The sequence below is a fragment of the Nilaparvata lugens genome, chromosome 1, assembly GCF_014356525.2.
Source record: "Nilaparvata lugens isolate BPH chromosome 1, ASM1435652v1, whole genome shotgun sequence".
NCBI classification, from domain to species: Eukaryota; Metazoa; Arthropoda; class Insecta; order Hemiptera; family Delphacidae; genus Nilaparvata; species Nilaparvata lugens.
The window spans coordinates 12,120,490-12,139,581 of NC_052504.1; the positions used below are offsets into that span (position 1 = coordinate 12,120,490).

General features: G+C 34.8%; 1 protein-coding gene across 3 annotated transcripts in view; it reads left to right on the forward strand.

The window, feature by feature from the left end:
* The window catches only part of LOC111052343 (putative uncharacterized protein DDB_G0277255), a 148,349-nt gene that overhangs the window by 83,559 nt on the left and 45,698 nt on the right, over positions 1-19,092 (forward strand). For 2 of the 3 annotated variants that reach the window (XM_039430249.1, XM_039430257.1), the window contains exons 2-3: positions 3,954-3,999; positions 17,339-17,398. The gene's annotated coding sequence lies outside the window, so the exon portion shown is untranslated. The remainder of the gene's footprint in view (positions 1-3,953; positions 4,000-17,338; positions 17,399-19,092) is intronic. The other variant, XM_039430254.1, reaches the window with a different exon arrangement.

A 19,092-nucleotide genomic window follows, 5' to 3' on the forward strand; every position in this document is an offset into this window, starting at 1 on the left:
ACCGTCTAGTTGAATATTGTTATAAAATATCATAACAGTGTGAAGGTTGAGACGATGACATACAATAAACGTGACATTCGATAGTAGGCTATAATATAATTCCAGTAATTCATTAGCTACAAGTGGTATTTTATTCCGTAATACAAGACGACTAATCTCTTCTGTGGTTTTAGCGTGAACTACGTTGCGTGTTGCATACTCTGCCCCCATCAATTCTGCATTGATGCTGAAATACGAGCAAAGCCTGGCATTTACCGGTTGGGCCCAAAGTATCCTATGATAATTATAGGTTATGCCCAATGCCCATACACACGTCCATTATTGCAATGCCTGGGGCTAATTACTGTAATCGAAGGCCCAATAAATCCACTTGATGGCTATTTACGGTTACAATGTCTCTCATTAATGATGTATGAGATAAGTATGAGCTTCACCTGATGCCATAGATGAGTAGTGATATCATTTTACAATGATTGTTGAGTGAACGTTTCTCATTTTGTTAATTTACAAAGAATCATCCTGGGCAAGGGTTGAAAAAATATAAAATTCATTACATTCGTCGGTTGAATTTGTGTTTTACATAATTTGAATACTTATACAGGAAATTACTCCTATTGTCAAATTAGAAATTTTTAGATTTATTCATTCATTCATTTGATAATATGTCGATACTTTTTGATCTTACAGTTTAGGATTTACTACCAAAACTAGGGAATGAGATATTAGGACTTATCAATAATTAATGATGAATTTATATCAACTGATCATCAGAATTAAGATCGAAATGTACAAGTAAAATAAATTATTTGAATTGAATCCTTGATTCAATCGTATAGTTGGTCTTCACTATCATTACTCTTCGTTATTTGGTTTGTTAGTATTGCAAAATGTTTCATTTGGAAAACCTTTCTAGGTCAAAAGGACGTCACGTTGATTTGTGGTTGAATCGGTTGTATTGATTGTTCTGCAATACTTGAATCGACCTAAAATAGAATACAGCAGGTTGATAATGAAAGGCACACCATTTCCAGGTTTCTCTACCGTATTAATAATAATATTCAAATCGTATCTATATAATTCATCATTCAAGCATAAGAATAACACTTCACAAGTCATTAAGCTCCGAGTGATCTTGTTGCTGCTATGGATAGGCTGAAGCTCTGATAATATCCGGGTTCATATTCATAATCTAGCCTACTTATTTTTTTAATTATTTAATCATAAACAAATACAATCCAGTTAAAAACAACAGGCTTCGTCCAAAACGGCTTTAAACCTTAATTTGGAATACTCAGTCTAGAGGTTATGTAAAAATGATAACTTTTTACACACTATTTTATAGCCTATACTATAATAAAGTAAAGAAGTGGCTTATAGAAATGGAAAATGGCTTACGGGATAGGAAAATTAGGTTTGACGCATCATCAAGTCTGAACTACTGAACTGATTAACTTGGAATTTTGCATATGGATTCCTAAATTACCGAGGATGGTTATAGGCCTATTTGCAATTCTTCAAGATTTTAGTGGGTAAAGTTATCAACCTGGAGCACGGGTTACCTACTCGTATTAAATGATAATGATGATTCTTCTCTTGGAGTCATTGCCACCAATGATCTTGTATTTGCAAATGAGACTGAAATTTTGTGCTTGTTTTCTCTCCAACTAAGTTTATTTATTTATCATTTACAATCAACTTAAGGACAAACAAACAGACTACAGTCCAAAACTTCTTTTCGTCCCAATTTCATAAAATAAATTTTCCAAATAAAGGCTATGTGCGACTTTCCAATTTTCACTAATTTCCACATTGAAACAAAACACAAACACTTGAAACAATTAATTTTTAATTTAGAAAGATTAATATCCGAATTGATAACAAGATTCATGAATATATTTGAGTAATATCAACTGGGCTTGAAACTTGGCTACAAAGTGCTAGTTTCCCATAGATCAAACAAGCTATGATTGTACTCTAAACTATAGATCGGATTTTCTAGGATGAATGAGTAGTATAAGGAAACCAAGTAGAGTATCCTCCAACCCCGATTTTCGTACCACCTTTCAACTCAGCCAGTCCCATCGGTGAGATTTTCTCGAATGTACCAAAGAAGGCAACCTCAACCATCTAATACCTTGTTCTGGGTTCTGCTTTGACATGAGAGATCGCATTAGGCCTATTCAACGTGGATGGTGCAAAGCCTACGTGATGCCTCAATCCTCCGTATGTGATGGCCAATTTTCTATCCTTTGCTGCCAGCGATGATCTGGCACTGGCAAGTTCAAAGCGAGCCAAATCAATGACTCTTGTTCCGGCACATGAATTATTCAGCGATCCCATCTACACTCTACACTCTTCACTGAAACACTGCAACAATATTCTCTGATGCAGCGCGGTAATTGGGTGACGTCAGTGGAGACATCAAAGGCGTGTGTTTTCTCTTGCAAAGTCATGTGTTAAATTGGCTGCTGAAGGTTTTTATCCTCCAATCCAAAAATGAGGACTTGGAAAATTCTCGATACAGATTTCTCTTATATTTCATATTTCATAAATCCTTCTTCACCCTAAGCCCTCACACTTGAAAACAAGTTTCGAGGACCTAGAAACTACAAATATTCTCAATACTTGTATAGTGTTATACTCCATGCTCATAAGATACTTATTATTATTATTTTTACATTGAACTAATCATAATGTGTCACATGCTGTGCGAACTCTGCTCGATTATTGGCCGAGTGAAGAGAGGGCTTAGATTCAAGTCGACGGTTTTGCATTTTTCTTTATGTTTATATTTATGTTTTTATGTTCCTTATTTACAGCGAAACGCAGCAATAGATTTTCATGAAATTTGACAGGTATGTTCCTTTTTGAGTTTTGCGTTGACGTATACTTACGGTTTTTTGAAATGTTGCATTTTAAGGATAATACAAAAGGGAAAGGAGTCTCCTTTGAACGCCAATATTACCGTAAAAATCAGACTTTAGAATTATTCATCATAAATCAGCTGTCTAGTGGACTATAATACTACCCGTTCAAAAACATCGAACATCATGAAAATGTATCTCCCCATCAACGTTAGTATACAGTTGACTATAATACTACCCGTTCAAAAACGTCGATCATCTTGAAAATGTATCTTTCCATCAACGTTGTAGACAGTTGCAGCCAGACCTGATAACAGCGCTCACACTCACATTCCGGGACGACAAGTCACGGTACGATAGGACAGAAAGCTCTATGTTTATTTGGGATTTTTTCTATACATTATAAATTGATAAATTATTTATTAATTTTTGAGAAAAAATAAAAACATGTCAATGTAACTTACTGAGGTCTACTGTTCACAGAACTACTAGTAAAGCTTTATGTGACAAAAATTGAATTAAACTAAACTTAATGGATAGTGAATAGGTAATGATTGTACGCTGTATTGTGCGAACGAAAACAGAATATCATCTTGATGAGAATGATGCTCGCATTATCCTCTGACTTGTGCTAGTGGGTGATGAAAGGGATGAGTGAGGATGACAGATGAATGAAACAAAAATTCTAGGTGAAGTCCGAACCAACGGGTCAATGATAATGAAGCAGATAAGATTACTTTCAGCCATTGTCTGCCATTCACCCATCCAACCTCAGTACTGGGAAATTGTGACGTATTACAAATGTCTTTACCAACTTGCCAAACTTACTTCAACTTTGGATCCATGAATTGATTGCCACTACATACCACGTGTGAAAAGCTATGCAAATGATTCTCTCAAGTTTTAAATTGAGCAATACTGAGTCTTTTCCTAAAGAAATAAATTTATTGCCACTACGTGTGAAAAGCATAGCCACCTCTAATACCTCTAATATATTAGAGGTGGTTATGGTGAAAAGTTATACACATGATATTTTCAAGCTTCTTATAATTGAGAAATCCTGAGTCCATTTCTTTTCTCTTTTTACAGGTGTTTTCTCGTGCGGATACTACTTGAAATCATTATGCATATCTGAGTGAGTAACAATTTATACAATTCCATTCAAATAGATAATGAGAAGCTCATTCAAGAGAATATTTTCCCTGAAATATACAGTTTTCAAGATATTGTAATCTTCCCTCTAACTTGAATATAATGTGATGCTTAGCCTGCTTCATAGTAGAATAGATTCGGAAAGATTATTTTATATACTGTTAATCAAGTTTTCGTTGATTTTCACTGGCTGCATGAATCTCGAAATCCCAATAAGCAAAGGAAGGAAGATGAAATATTTTGGCGCTTTTATTTTGCAAATGAACTGGCTGAGCTCAAAGATAAGCATCTTTTCCTTCCCTTTCTAAAATCTATAGAGCTTCATCAACAAACAAGACGGTGATGGAAAAGCGTCTATCAAACGTCTTTCCTGCAAGAGTATCCAATCAGAGCATTGTACTTAGAGATGGAATGGGTTTCCCATTTTTGGGTGATTTATATCGATTAGAAAAATAATGTGAACGTTCTTATTGAATTGTCCTTGAATGAAAAATCCTAGGATCAGAAAATTACATTGATCAGTGTGGTTTTGTTACCTACCTTTGTATCCAGGGAGAGGGATGTATTTTTTGCCTCAGATTCAAAATAATAACTTTTTCATATCTACTCTTTCAGACCTATTCTTTGTCAAATATTTGTCAGAGTGCTTTGAATAATGATTTGAGAAACTCCTGCATCCAGTAGAAATCCATCAGTATCAATCCCCCACCACCAATAAATTTTCGCAAAAATGCCACTAGTTGCAGAAACCTGTTCATGAGAATTCTGTAAATTATCTCACTATGATATTATCATCATTATAGATCATAATATATACATATTTTTGGACAAAAATTGAACTTGAACTTTCAACAGTAAAATCATAATCTATTTGTTTTTGGTCATGTTATCAAAATTTGATAGTTTTGGGCCAAGCCTGTTCTTCAATCCCAATCATATTTATAATATGAACTGTAATTGTATCCTCAAATGAAAAGATAAATTAATAAACATCACAATATATTCACCTGGAACTTGATACATATTTTGTTGAAATTCATGCCTAGGGACATTCACTGATAACTAAAAAGAACTAGTCTTGATTTATAATGATGGGTTATGGTTTTTTTCTGGAGGATCAAGCATTTGGTAGTTCGTTTGATTCTATTTTTTCATAATTATCTTCTTGAGACATGACTAGATTCTGAGAAGATAAGAAGATCTCAAGAAGATTCTGAGGTGCAATTTATAATAACTTCCAACCCTATCCTTGAGAGGTTCCCATTCGATATGAAAGATAGCTAGAAGGCAGAATGACAGGCAAACTCACTATCTTGGGGAGCTTTATAGTCAGGGCCCTTGATGACAGCTTCCTTTGACAAGTGCTTGCAAAAGAAAAGCCGGTGCCGGTCCCGAAAGCCCTTATCGGAAAATCTTGTGCCGGACATACTGAATCGGGAAATTCGGTATGTGGAAGTATGGGAGGAAGAATATCGTTGGGGTAAGGGTTGATCCGGCGAGATGAGAGAAGAAAGAGGTAGGTCTGTGCTGGGGGGAGTTATCATCATCCTGAGAGTAGGGGAGAAAATCCTTTTCGGTGCACAGAACAGAAGAGAGGAGACTTGTATTGAGGGTTATTAATTTCCCAAACCCTGGAACGTCGACAGCCCCCGGCCACTTCTCATGCCACCAGTCAATTGGAGACAAATTCTTCAACCCACCCCCCTACCTACCACAACTCATCATTCCTGCTATAGCTGAATTCAAGCTCCACGCTCTTCCATTTCAATCTGACTCTTGATTGTCAATTTATGAATCTAGAAGATTCTTCGTCGTATTCACTTATTCATAATATTTCATGAATTTGTTGCTTATTCATGGTATTGGTATTCGTGATATTCATGGTCTTGATAGAATTTACAAGGGTTAGGACTGTGGGACGCTTGCTGTATCCGTCTAGCCCTCGGGCACTGAAGGCCAAGCACTCATCTCTCCTCTCCTAGAAATCCCAAATTTAGTAGTCGCCTTGGAAATAAGACACCCTCGCAATAAAAGGTTTCGCCAGTCGCGAAAAAAAACTGAGAAAACGCCGATTTCAGCGTTCTATTCGAATTTTTTTTAGAAATGTGTTCTTATTATACCTCTAGCGGACCAAAGTAGCGAATTTGAACGTTTTTGGTCCAGTATATTCTTAGTTGAACTGACCAGTGAGTGAGTGAGTGGATGAATGAACGTCGAGTGAGTGAATGAATGAATGAGTGAGTTGGATTCCGCTCTTCAGATTCACAGATGGGTTGAATAGTATCACGGATACATTGTTCAAAAACTCTTGGATTGGAAAAGGAAAAAACTGAAACATTAATATGTGGAATGCGAGTTTAGACTTTCGAGCAGTAATAACAATACACATCAATTGTCGGCTTCTACATTAATTTATTTTTTCATTTGAATCGCAGCATTCTATCGATCTTGAATAAATTCACCACAATCAACATTACCTGTGTATTTTAAAAAACGGTATTTTCTCATAAACCCCGTGGACATTACTTTCAACTGCATTACCTGTGTATTTTAAAAATCGGGATTTTCTCATAAACCCCGTGGACATTACTCTCAAATGCTGTTGAAACATCTATTTCCAACTCAGGGTGATCGCGACCTCTTCGTGACCTTCTGAGAAGTACAAAAAGACCACAATTTATCAGGAGAGTCCAGCCAGACGCGGTTATCAGCCTCACCACAACGGTTTCTAATAACGTTAGATAGAATTGCATTACAGGCTTTAGCGCTACAGGGAAACGGTGAAAATTGGCTTCCAGGTGTATGGTAGAGAACAGAATGTGTGAATAGGGAAACACAACACAACCCTAAAAGCCTACAAAATAACATCATGGAAAATAAGCGACTGCATTTTGTAGTCTGACAATAGGCTGGAGAATAAATATTCAAAGCTCACCTTTGCACGATTCGCAGGACGCAGCAAACCTAGCGGAAGAAAAGAAAGGTTTTTATTTGTATGTTGTTCTGCCTGCTTTGCCAAGTTTACAATAAAGGAAACTTTGTAGTCGACACAAACTTAGAAGCTTCTGGTTATAAAAGCGCATCTTGTGCCTGCTTCTCGGATCCCAGTCCCTGTTCAGGCTCCATTCATCCAGTGTAAAAGTTTCGTGGCACAGTCATCTCCCCAACTATCCAGCCTAAAGCACCTCACGCATGCCTGCCTTCTGCCTCCTACCTCCTGCCTTCTGGAAAAAGCTTGAGCAGTTTCAAACAACTCATCCTGAAACTTATTGATTCTTGTTCAAACAGCTGCCACTAATGGGCAAGTATCAATTCAGAAACAAAGTCGATTCATAAGTTTCATATCCATTGAAAATTGTTTGAAGTATAATACAATTTTTGAACTACAATGTTTCATTGATCTTGTTTGAGATTGATGCATTTACATCTTGTTTTGGATACATGACGATAGGCAAAAGATGAGTCTCTCCTTACATGATTTTTATGTAAGTGACATCAAGGGTCAATGTTATATTAATCTTATAATATTCCGTTGATATTTAGATACTAGATTGAGTGATTGCTAGCCGATCAGCTCCTTAGAACTGATTGATTATTTATAAGTAATAAATAAATAATAATTTACTACTTATAAATAATCAATAACTGATTACTGATTACTTATTTCTGAGGAAATAAGGGAACAGATGATGAGAAGAGAATTGCATCTCACTCTCCGTATTTTTATCAAATTTTTATTACGTCATAGTTCCTGAAATATCTGAGAATCAATGTCAGTGAGGTGAAAATACGAAAAATTGTGGACTACAAGGGTTGTGATTACCGTAGAATAGCCGCACCCAATTACAACGGAACAGAATTCAGATGTATGAGAATAGCTTGCGTAGTTTAAATCAATTTAATTCTTTCGAAAATGTAGTAATCTTCCATAATAATGTATTATAATTAATCATAATAATAATAATCCATAATAATTGGGCTCCATTTATAACAGGATAGGATGTGTTCAATTTTGATAGAACTTCTACATGATATTCGTGGTGCAACACAATCATCAGAACGATGCTTTTGTTTGAAATAAGCGAGTAATAAGTGAGATTTGAGATTTGAAGTGAATAAGTGAGTAATTATTTGATTAATGCCTACTTGAATTCTATATTTGCATACCATTCAAATTTATCCCCTCTTATTCGAATTAATGTAATGGATTCCCAATTGCATTGATTCAAATCAGTACCAGGTGTAAAGTAATTTAGGCTTTGATACTTGTGAGGTTCATGATTGATCCCTTCTTTTAATGTCATCTTACTCTGGTTTCTCGCCGTTAGAAACCTATCATGAGCATGTCAATGTCAGTATGTCACAGACTTAGAATTGCCACGCAGATGATGAAGGTTTTACAGCAGAGTTTTACTACTTGGAATTCATGTCTTTCCCGGGAGCATCAATTTTCCCTGAGCTTGAACTTGGTAGCAATAAGCAACTTCTCAACCATCTGACACTTCAATTATGAAGGTTTAACCTGAAGGGCCGGACTGAGGGACCTCAACGTGATTTGAATAATTTGAACGTTTAAACGTTCATTATCGGCTAGTCTCAAATTTATTAAGTGATTCACCGCTTTTTTAAGTTTGTGTTGAATTTAATTTCTAGTAGAACTAATTTAGTTTAATCCTTGGTGGATTAATCAATTCTACCATATTAGAAATCCAATGTTTTCGAAGCTATTCAGAACTTTTCAAAAGAACTATGTTTTTGATAATGGAATATTTGAAACAGTCGAATTTTGGTGTAATCAAATTGATCAAATAAGAAATTAATGAAATCGATCGGTTAATAAAACAATTCACTATAGAACGGGCCAGAATCAAAATACAGTATAAATCAATGTATAAACTAATGAGATATGTTTTAAAGAATATCTTTCCATTTATTAAGTTGAAACTGAAGTGGAGATTTTTTCAACAAGTAATTTTTTTCCAAAAATACACTCTGGACTAACTAGTTTCAAGTAAATAATTTGTGTATTTGGAAATTCATCCATCTTCTATGATAAAATATGTGGTTTATACATCCTAAACTGAAAGAATTCTCCAGCTTTCATTAGTTTATAAAAGATCACGTTCCTATTGCTAATTCAATCCATTTAAAACAGTATATTGAGAGTCCAGACCATAATCAAATATGACTGTCTATGAATGATCACTGATATAATTATATACGATATCCATTATAATTTGCCTTACTTCCCACGATGACTTGTCTTCTTTCTTATTTTTATTTTTCTCTAGAAATAGAGAATTTGGAGACTACGAATTTTACCCCAGAATGTTATATATATTCAAAAAATAATAATATCTTTGTATTTCTTTGTTGCTAATATTTTCTCGGAAATATTTCTTCCTTATTTATAATAATTTATGTAATTTCTTGTAATAATCAATCAATCAATCAATCTCTTCATTCAAGAAATAATTGTATGAATTCATTAATGAATTTTTCATAATGTATATGAATTCAATATTTCGCATACTTTTCTTTCTAAATTTACTCTTCATCTAATTACATATACTAGTCAAATCTATTCCATAGCATAGCCTACATCAATACAGCTTGAAAAAGAAAGCATTTTGCAGAAAAGTGTTGGAATAGTAGCAGGGCTAATGAGTGCATTGTTTCAGCCACTGATGGCAAATAGTAAGAGACAAGTTACCTCTTTACGCAAATGCTTAGAGAATCGGGTCGATGGAAAACTGTACAGAATATTTTGCTGCAAGGGATGAGCAACAAAATTGAGGGGATGAGAAAAAGAGTGGAACAGTTTATTTTGTGAGGCGTTGAAAGCTATAATCGAGAGACAAGTTTTGCTGCTAGATTAAAACGACCAAAGCCCATTAATAATTAAGTGCTGAACTGTCCAGTCAAGCTCTGCTTCCAATGTTTATTTTCCATCGCAATTGGATTGCCATCGTCGTCGCTGTTTTCAGTGCGTCGCAGATAAATTGTCCGAATTAGTTCAGCTCTCAACAACGCCGACCGAAAAAGACATTTCCACAAGTCTTGGAACAATCTCATTACTGGAACATTCGTTTTATTCATGAACCACCTATAAAACAAGAATTCAATGCGGAATGGAATCGTAGCGATTAATATGGATGATGCTCGACCTTTCTTCATCCATCCACTCCATTAAAAACGCTTTGTAGACGATAATGGGAAAAGGGGAGCATAATTGAAAAGACTGCGAAAGGCTCTTAAAAATCAGCCGTTGTAATTGGAAATCTAAAACCAATCATCTTTGGAGTTTATAGGCAGCGTCCTTTGCAAATGCGCCTTTGAATTGACTCATGTTAACTAGAATTTCAAATAACTTATGAAAGTCAAAGAAATTACGTTTATAAAGACATGCATTGAAAATTGATCATTAGATACAACTATACTACTTTTGGTTATGAAATCTATATTGTAGTATGAAAGTATTTAGTGTAGTATTTAGTATGTTCATATTGTGTATGACCTATCTCTAATATTCTAGACCTGTTCAGTAGTGGATATCTGAATCTTCTCCAACTTTTAAACTTACTAAACGGAAATACTGGGGAACATTGTTCTTGGATAAAGTATTTTGAATCAAGTAATTCCAAATTTGGTTTTCTAGTCAAGATAAGAATAATCCATAACACCTTGGAAGTGAATATTCCATTAAAGGAGGAATGGATTAGGCTTGTAAGAAATCGTTAATTAATTACTGGTGATTAAATTTAATCTTTCCTCATTCTCCCTAAACCAAGAAATCACTGTCTCACTATTATGAGGTATCATTCTTCCAATTGTCATGAAGAAACTATTAACTCTCTAGTAAACTTGAATAATTAAGAAAGGTCGCATATTTTTTTGTATTGAAAGAAAGCAAATGTTATTTAATTAAACTAACACCGAAATATAATTGAAGTTCCTAATGTCCTTTAGGTTTTCTATGTCATGACAATAAACATGAGTTTCCTATTTTACTGATATTGAACCTTGATTAAACATCAAGAAATTAGGCTATTAATCTTTTGGTTAAATAGCTTCAAATGCTTTTTAGCTTTCCCCCATTGAGGAAATCTTAATGATTAAAGTTGACTTTTTCGATTATAATTTTCTTGAGAAGGAATACGAAGCATTTCTCAGTTTGAGTGGGTAACATGTGACCCGTTAGCTATTAGAGAGAGAATCCTAATCCTACTCAGTGAGTTCAGGACCTAGTTAGCTTCCAGGGCACAGCTGCTCCCTAGCAATAGCAATGCATTAGAGAAGGATCCTTATTTCTATCCTATCCACCAATTCCCTTTAGAGACAAATTGAGATTGCTCATTTCATACTACAATAAAATTAGTATCTATAAGTATCTATAAAATCAACACAGATTTGAATTGACTGCAGTACTTACCTGATAATTCTTTCAAGCAAATCTTGATCACTTTTTTGCTATTAGAAAGAACGACTAGCAGTCAAATTTTTTCAATGAATGAATTTATTCACCCACTGTAACATTGAAATCTTTCGGCAGGTCCGCCATCTTCCTGGTTGTACTCATAGACAAGTAGAAGGATAGGATGGCAATTTTTAGTGTGCTGTTATTGGTGTCTATTGGGTTTGTTATGGCTGAGAAGGTAATCAAATGTGGGATTCGGAGTTGGTTTGTTCATTTAATATAAATTGTCTATTGCTTCTAAATTGGGTGTATATCTAAGATTTTTCTATTGTGTCTAGCTCTGGTCCTTTTTTTATGTGTTTGATCAGTAGGTCGGTATTTATGTTTGTGTGTTTGTGATTATATTGTATTAGGTGGTCGGCAAATGCAGATTCTGTTTTTGTTTTCAGTCCCTGAATGTGTTCCTTGTATCTTTGATTGGAAGAACGTCCTGTCTGTCGGGTGTAAAATTTATCACATTCAGAGCATTTCAGCTTGTATACTGCTGGGAAATTGAGTTTTCTGTTGCTGTCCTGAATCTTATTATTATTGAGTATGATAAGAAACGATAAATGCTAAATATTATACATTCAATTCCTTGAATTGTTAGCTTGATTAGATTTGAGAGGCAATGGAGTACCAATGTACCAATCAGACAGCTCTACATAGACTGGAATAATCAACAGAAAACACTTTAGGGCTGCACAAACATGGGTGTGGTCTGATAAAGTGATGGATATGATAACCCACGTCAACCCTTCACGTCGAGTGTGATAAGTTTACTTTGTGTTTTCAACTTCCAATCTAATTATCATAGATTGAAATCCCGCCTCTTCCAAAAAATTCTCTCTGACTTGTAATATTCCATAGACTCTCAATCAGACGGTAAGTCCGATTCTATGATTCGATAGTCCGAGATGATAAACAATATGAAGTACACAATAATAATATTTGAATGAAATTCAAACTTCTTTATTGTAAAATTACTCCAAAGCTCCAATTATGCAGCTAAGTATTCTTGTTGAATGATACATACATGAAGCGCCTGGTAATGAGATTAAACGATCAAGCGATGCCCTTGGTGGGATTTGAACCCAAGACCAGGCGCAACGATAGCAGATAGCAACATAATTTACAAAGCTGCAGACCAGTTGGCTTGGATTAAAAAACTAAGATAATTTTATAAACAAGAATATTATGGAGCAGTGTCAGATCGGAGTCCAGAGATCGTAATAATTGTAGTAAGGAATTGAGTAAGTTTAACAATATTCAACGCTTTTGGATTCACTTTTCACAATATCTAGATTCACAAAACGTGATATTAGTCAGAAAATCATGTAATACTATACTTTAATTTTTTTTCTTTAGGGGTTATTTTGAATATAAATAAAAATATAAATCTTAGTACCCTTTTTAAAATTATTTAGTCACAACAGCATGTTTCGGCTATATGATGTCGAAGAACTCAGATTTATATTTTTATAGTCTAAAACTATATTTTTAAAGTAGCACCTCTAGAACCTAAGCGGATTGAGCTATTTCTAATCATCATCAATATGTTATTCTGATGATAATATTTCTGTATATTTTATTGAACAATGTTTTGGATAGGTTGAATTTCGATAGAAATTATTGCATTCATTGGTTAATACATAATTAGGATACAAATATTTCCTCTGTAGAAGCAACTAATGAAATTCTTTCCATACTCTCTAGATAAAAACCGATAATCTCCTTGCTGATTCAATTCTATATCAAGTTTAGAGCGAATACTCATTGGAGAGTTTCAAGTGTTCTAGCCGAATCTGAAATTCCTCTCACTGAGAAAAACTTGACAACTTGGAATTTGTAGTGAGAGAATCAATATTGACAGATGCTATCCCTCGTCGTTACCAATAACCTTTCAATATGTCAAACTCGCATTAGCTGTGACTGAATCCAGTCAGTAGGGTACGGAAATCAGTAGAAGGAAAGATACGGTAAAAGTGAGGGATTTAACAGAAATCTTGTTTGGTTTTGTAAAATCTTAATGAATTCTGTATACAGTCTTATATCATCAATTCAGACTCATGTAGTATGTATCTGCTGTAATACTCACTTTTCTCTATAGAGCTTATTGAAGCACAATAAAAAATATCAAGTTCACTTTTTTATTTTATCAAATCACAACCAGTTTCAACTCTTCAGAACCATTTCCAAGTGTAAATCCACACTTACACTCGATAATGGCTCCAATGATTTAATAAAACTATTTGATAAAATAAAAGGGGTATTTGATAACTTTTATCGATTGTATACGACGTGACTGTGACTTCTGTGAGCTGAGTACCTAGTACAAAATTCTCCTACCACATTTTGCATACTTTGCTTCTATTCTTATTTTAACTTCAGATAAAGTCAGGGTTGAAATATTTCAATAATCTTTAGCTAATCAGAGGGTCAAATTATGAATTTGTATGCAGAATGAATCCTGACTGTCCATGATTCCCATCATTTATTTATACATAGATACATACAATATCATTCTGAACTGTGAATGATTGGGAAAGAAACAACAGGCTTAACGCCCAAAACGGTTCCTTTCCTGAATGTAGATAGAAATAGTCCAAAAATAGGTTATGTTTATGTTATTCTCGCCTATCCTCCCCACTCTTAAAAGTTACTATGTTTGATAGTATAATGTGAGTAAAAAATGAATTTACTAAATCCGTGTGAAGGATTTCTTCGGCAACCTTCAATATTTTCCTCCAAGAATGGGCGTTCACATTTTCAAACTTCTGTGTTTTTCGTAGATATATTCGTGGAGATGAATGATGCAAGCAAATAAAATCGTCGGGGACGTTCAATGTGATAAGTTGGATAGTGAGAGGAATCGCCAATCCTCCAGTGACTTGGCACACTCCAAACACGTGCAACCTCTATTCCTCCCTGCAGACCGATAACAACCCCATTTCCACCCTAATCATTCGGCATTACTGCTGTACTCATCTCTTCCGTTCCCCGGAATAGGACTAACTGCCTAGTAATCAAAATGGCGATCGTTAAATGGTTGGACATTTGTGTTTCACCGTTTGTAAACGAGCATTCAACCAGAGAATAGAGATAGTAGCATAGAGAACAAAGTCGTATCATATAAAGAGAATATAGAAAAATGCTATATTTTCTCTATGGTAGTATGTATAGTGAGGTCCACGTTACAATGGCAGTGAAGAAAGATAGGAGGACAACGTTGCCGATTTCGGTCTTGTCAATGCCTTTTATATACGGTAGCTGGAACAGGTTTATTACCGGTAATGTAATATTTAAGTTCATTCTCGTTTGAAATAATCAATTATATTTTATTAAGCAAGAAATAATATTTTTAATGATTACATAATGAATTTTCATAATTAAGATGAAATATTTTGATAATTGATTATTAATTCTAAATTGTTAAAAGACGATCTGGCAACAGAGCAAAGCGACAAAGAGATAGCGCTATCCGCTTTGTTGAATGATAGAAAAGGATATCAATACCATTGCTAATCAAACACTGCCATTATAACGTGGACCTCACTATAGAATTACGGAGGAGAGAACATGATTTCCTTCTTGGACATAGTTTCATTCTTCTGTGGTAGAATGTATTAGTATCATGTAGTATGAAAAGGTTGATTATTTTATGATTCGACATAGTATTGGCATTATGTCGGGCTACATGGAACAAATGAGTAGGGTTTTGGATCAAATAATCTTACTTATACTATTTCCCTTGTACAAATATGTCGTACACTTGACATTAGTCTCAGTATTGTCTTTTTGAAGTGATGTAGAATTTGAAAAGTGGGAACACCATTTCACAATAAATTATATTGAACCGTTTCAGGTTTTTGTTATAGTAGGTACATATAGTAGGCCTACTTGTATAGTGTGATCAAACATCTTTTAAGATAGATCTCCGAAAATATTGATCTTTATCTTCGGTAATCATCCACCTTCTTCAAACAGACGACGGGTCTCCAATCGAAATCTCCAGAAGCTCTGGTCTCAGTGCATGACCATCCAGTGTAGATTGTATGGGGGCATGGAATAAAAATATATTTTCATATTTACCGAGATCTAGGCCTCTATCTATCATACAATACCTCTTGCTACAATCGCTTTCCTTCTGGTCACTCTTCTCATGCTGAAGATGCTGTGGCTGCCATGAATGTTAATATAGCATCTTTGATTGTATGGGCAGAGGCGCATTGCTTGAGTTTCAATGCCAAGAAATGCAAAAGTATTATTGTTGCTTATGGCAGACTGTACAATCAACTAGACTTCAATGCAGTGTCGAAAGTAATGCTAGATGGCCATGCACTTCAGTATGAGGAGTGTATCAAGGTTCTGGGAGTTTTCATAGATAAGAATCTTAATTGGACCTATCACATCAACACCTTATAGAGGAGGATCTTTGCCACAATGCATCAGTTCAAGAGGTTGAGGAAGTTTCTTCCAACCGACCTTAGTGTCACGCTTGTTCGAAGTCTTGTCCTGCCCATTGTGGACTATGGCAGCATGGTCTACAATGACATGACTGAAGAGCTTAATATGAAATTGCAGCATGCATTGAACTATGCAGTTAGGTTCGTATATGATGCAAGAAGGGATGACCATATCACACCTTTCTATAGGAGACTGCAATGGCTGAAACTGAAGGTCCGGAGACAATACTTCATATTATGTCTTGTATATCACCTAGCTGTCGAGGGCAAGGGCCCGCAGTATCTGAAGGAGAGATTCACCCCTCTTGCGCACATCCACCACAGAAACACACGGCAGCACCAATATTCCCTACAAATTCCACTCCAACGCACAGTTATGTACAACACCTCTTTTACTGTAGTAGCGTCCCGACTGTGGAACAATCTATCACCTGAGTTGATTTTCTCACCAAGCGTCTATTAAATAGACAAATTTTGTTCAAATCGAGGCTTCTGTCGTCATTAATAAATGATACATTAGCATATGGTCATTATGTTTGGCAGGGTTTGGTGCATTCACGCTCTCATTTCATTGCTCCTATTTCATGCACAGTTACATTATTACTTCTTTTTTTTATTAAAAGTCTGATCACACTGTTTTGTAATGGGACCACCTTCATAGTTTATCTATCACCTATTTCATCTTCCCTCTATTGTATTTTATTATGAACTTCAATTTTTCATGGTATACTTTCATGATAAGTTTCACTCCACATGGATGCAAATTACAACTTTAGTTTGCTAATGTGATAATACTTTAGTTGTTGTTGATGGCTCAATATGTACAATTTTATTTTCTTCAATATTTGTAATTGAATAATACTGATGCGGAACTGAAAATAATTATTTATTTCTTAAGTTCTATTTAATTTTATAATATCGATTTTTGTAAATGTTACCATAGGCAACAGCCTAGTAATAATTGTCAATAAATATCTTATCTTATCTTATCCATCTAAAAAATTGTTCGATCACACGTACCTTTGTCCTACTGTATAAGTCAGAAGCGAAAATGGTTTAAAAATCACGATATTTTCACGATTCATTTTCCACTTCACTCATCAAAAATAATACTGAAGAACTGTGTATGATGTTATCGTATCAATTTATGGGTATGAAAATGTAATGATATGAGACGATATTATCAATTTACAATGTTCCATCATTGAAACGGAGTTTCAATGTCTCCTACAATTCTAGATAGTATCAGTTTTTGAGGAAATTTTATTAATTCAATTCTTGAAGTAGAAGCAACAAGTAAAGCAAGTTGAGTATTCTAAAGTAGTTAGAATATTTATTCACTCATTTCTTTTGTACAATGGTATTAAAAAAGCGTTATCAATTATTTTTGTCTATTTCAGATTCCATTCCCAAAGAGCATGTGACAAAGATGACACTATCTTCATACCTACTTCATGCCGGTGAGACATTACAACATAATTCCATAGAATCATATTCATGAGTTTAATTTTACAATAATTCTAATTGAAAGTCATGATTGTTTTTTGGGATTTATGTGAGACGAGGCTGACTGTTGACTAATGTGTGAGACCTCTTTGTGGCCCGGGGAGGCCCCCTTTTCCGGCAATCCTTTTAATGATTATTTTTTGTGAATGAATTACTTTATAATTATTCAATATTGCTATTAATTTATTCAATGCTAACAATGTCATCATTATTCGGTTGAACAACATATTCAGGAAAAAATAAATGTTTAAAAGTTCTTTAAGCTCAGTTATTCAATTGACTTGAACTTGAACTAAAGAACTTGAGAACATGGTTTGCAGTGTCCACCCGGAACTTTTTAGAGCGGCTGTCAACAAAGTTATAATTGCCAGAATGATTGCCAACATTCGGTTACGAATAGGCACCAGAAGAAAAAGATTAAATTGAAATATTTATCTATTTATTCAGCTTCCAACGGTACAACACCAATTTTAAAAGAAAAATAACAGTAGAAATACAGTTATATTTATATAAATATGTTGTAAACAAGGTCCATCTTGTCAAATTATGTATGTCGATCAGTTCGAATATTCTAATGTTAAAAAATCCCGATATATGAGAACATTGACGAAATAATTACAGTAGGAGGATTTGATTTGAAGATGGATTATATAGACTACTAGCTGGCCCGGTGAACTTCGTACCGCCAAATAGTTAATGCATCTCATGACAAACTTTAACAGGATGCACACCTTAGGAGGCGCGATGCGGCATTTTGCATCAAGGTGCTTCTTGCTTATATTGGTTTGAATGGAAGAGCTCACACACACTGAATCAGACCAGAGACAAGAAATATAGTTATCCTTCCTTTATAGTTTTATCTTACTTATCCTTCATCTACGATCAGACATGGCGTCGAACGGTGATGATGAGGCAATCTCCATAAGATCAGTTTGTATCACCAAGCCGCGCCTCCTCAGGTGTGCTTAGTCTTAGCTTAATTTGATGCACTATATTTTTATGAAAATTATCCAACAATCAGTATTTTACATCTCAATGTGGACTTCCTTTGTGCTTATAGTTAGTTGTATAGCAGTTTGTATTTTTAGATATAGTTGTATGCAGCTTGCTGGGAAATTGAATGGCATATCTCCTTGCTGCTGATTTTCCAGTGCATATTCTAAATTTACAGCATTTCGAGCTCTACGACCCAAGTTTGGACGTCGTTCGCACCGCGGCATTATTATTTAGAATTGAAATTTTGTGAATCATTAGAAAGAAAAAAAATAGAAAAACAGATCTACCGACGGCTGTTGGATGACGCAATGATTATAACAGCTGATTATTTAGAATTGAAATTTTGTGAATCAGTAGAAAGAAAAAAAAATAGAAAAACAGATCTACCGACGGCTGTTGGATGACGCAATGATTATAACAGCAGATTTTTATTTCTGTGTGTGGCCAGTTCACAAATATTCTTCCATAAGGATTAGCCTACATGTAAACTTTGAAGGACCGTAGGAAAGAGTCCTGAAGTCTGATCATAAATTTGATAGGCCATGAACCTGCTCCTGAACATAACAAACACAACTAAACAAAAATAATCAAATTCGGTGCACACATAAAAAATTTAATGAACCTCAAAATTTGAGGCTCGATTTTTATTTAT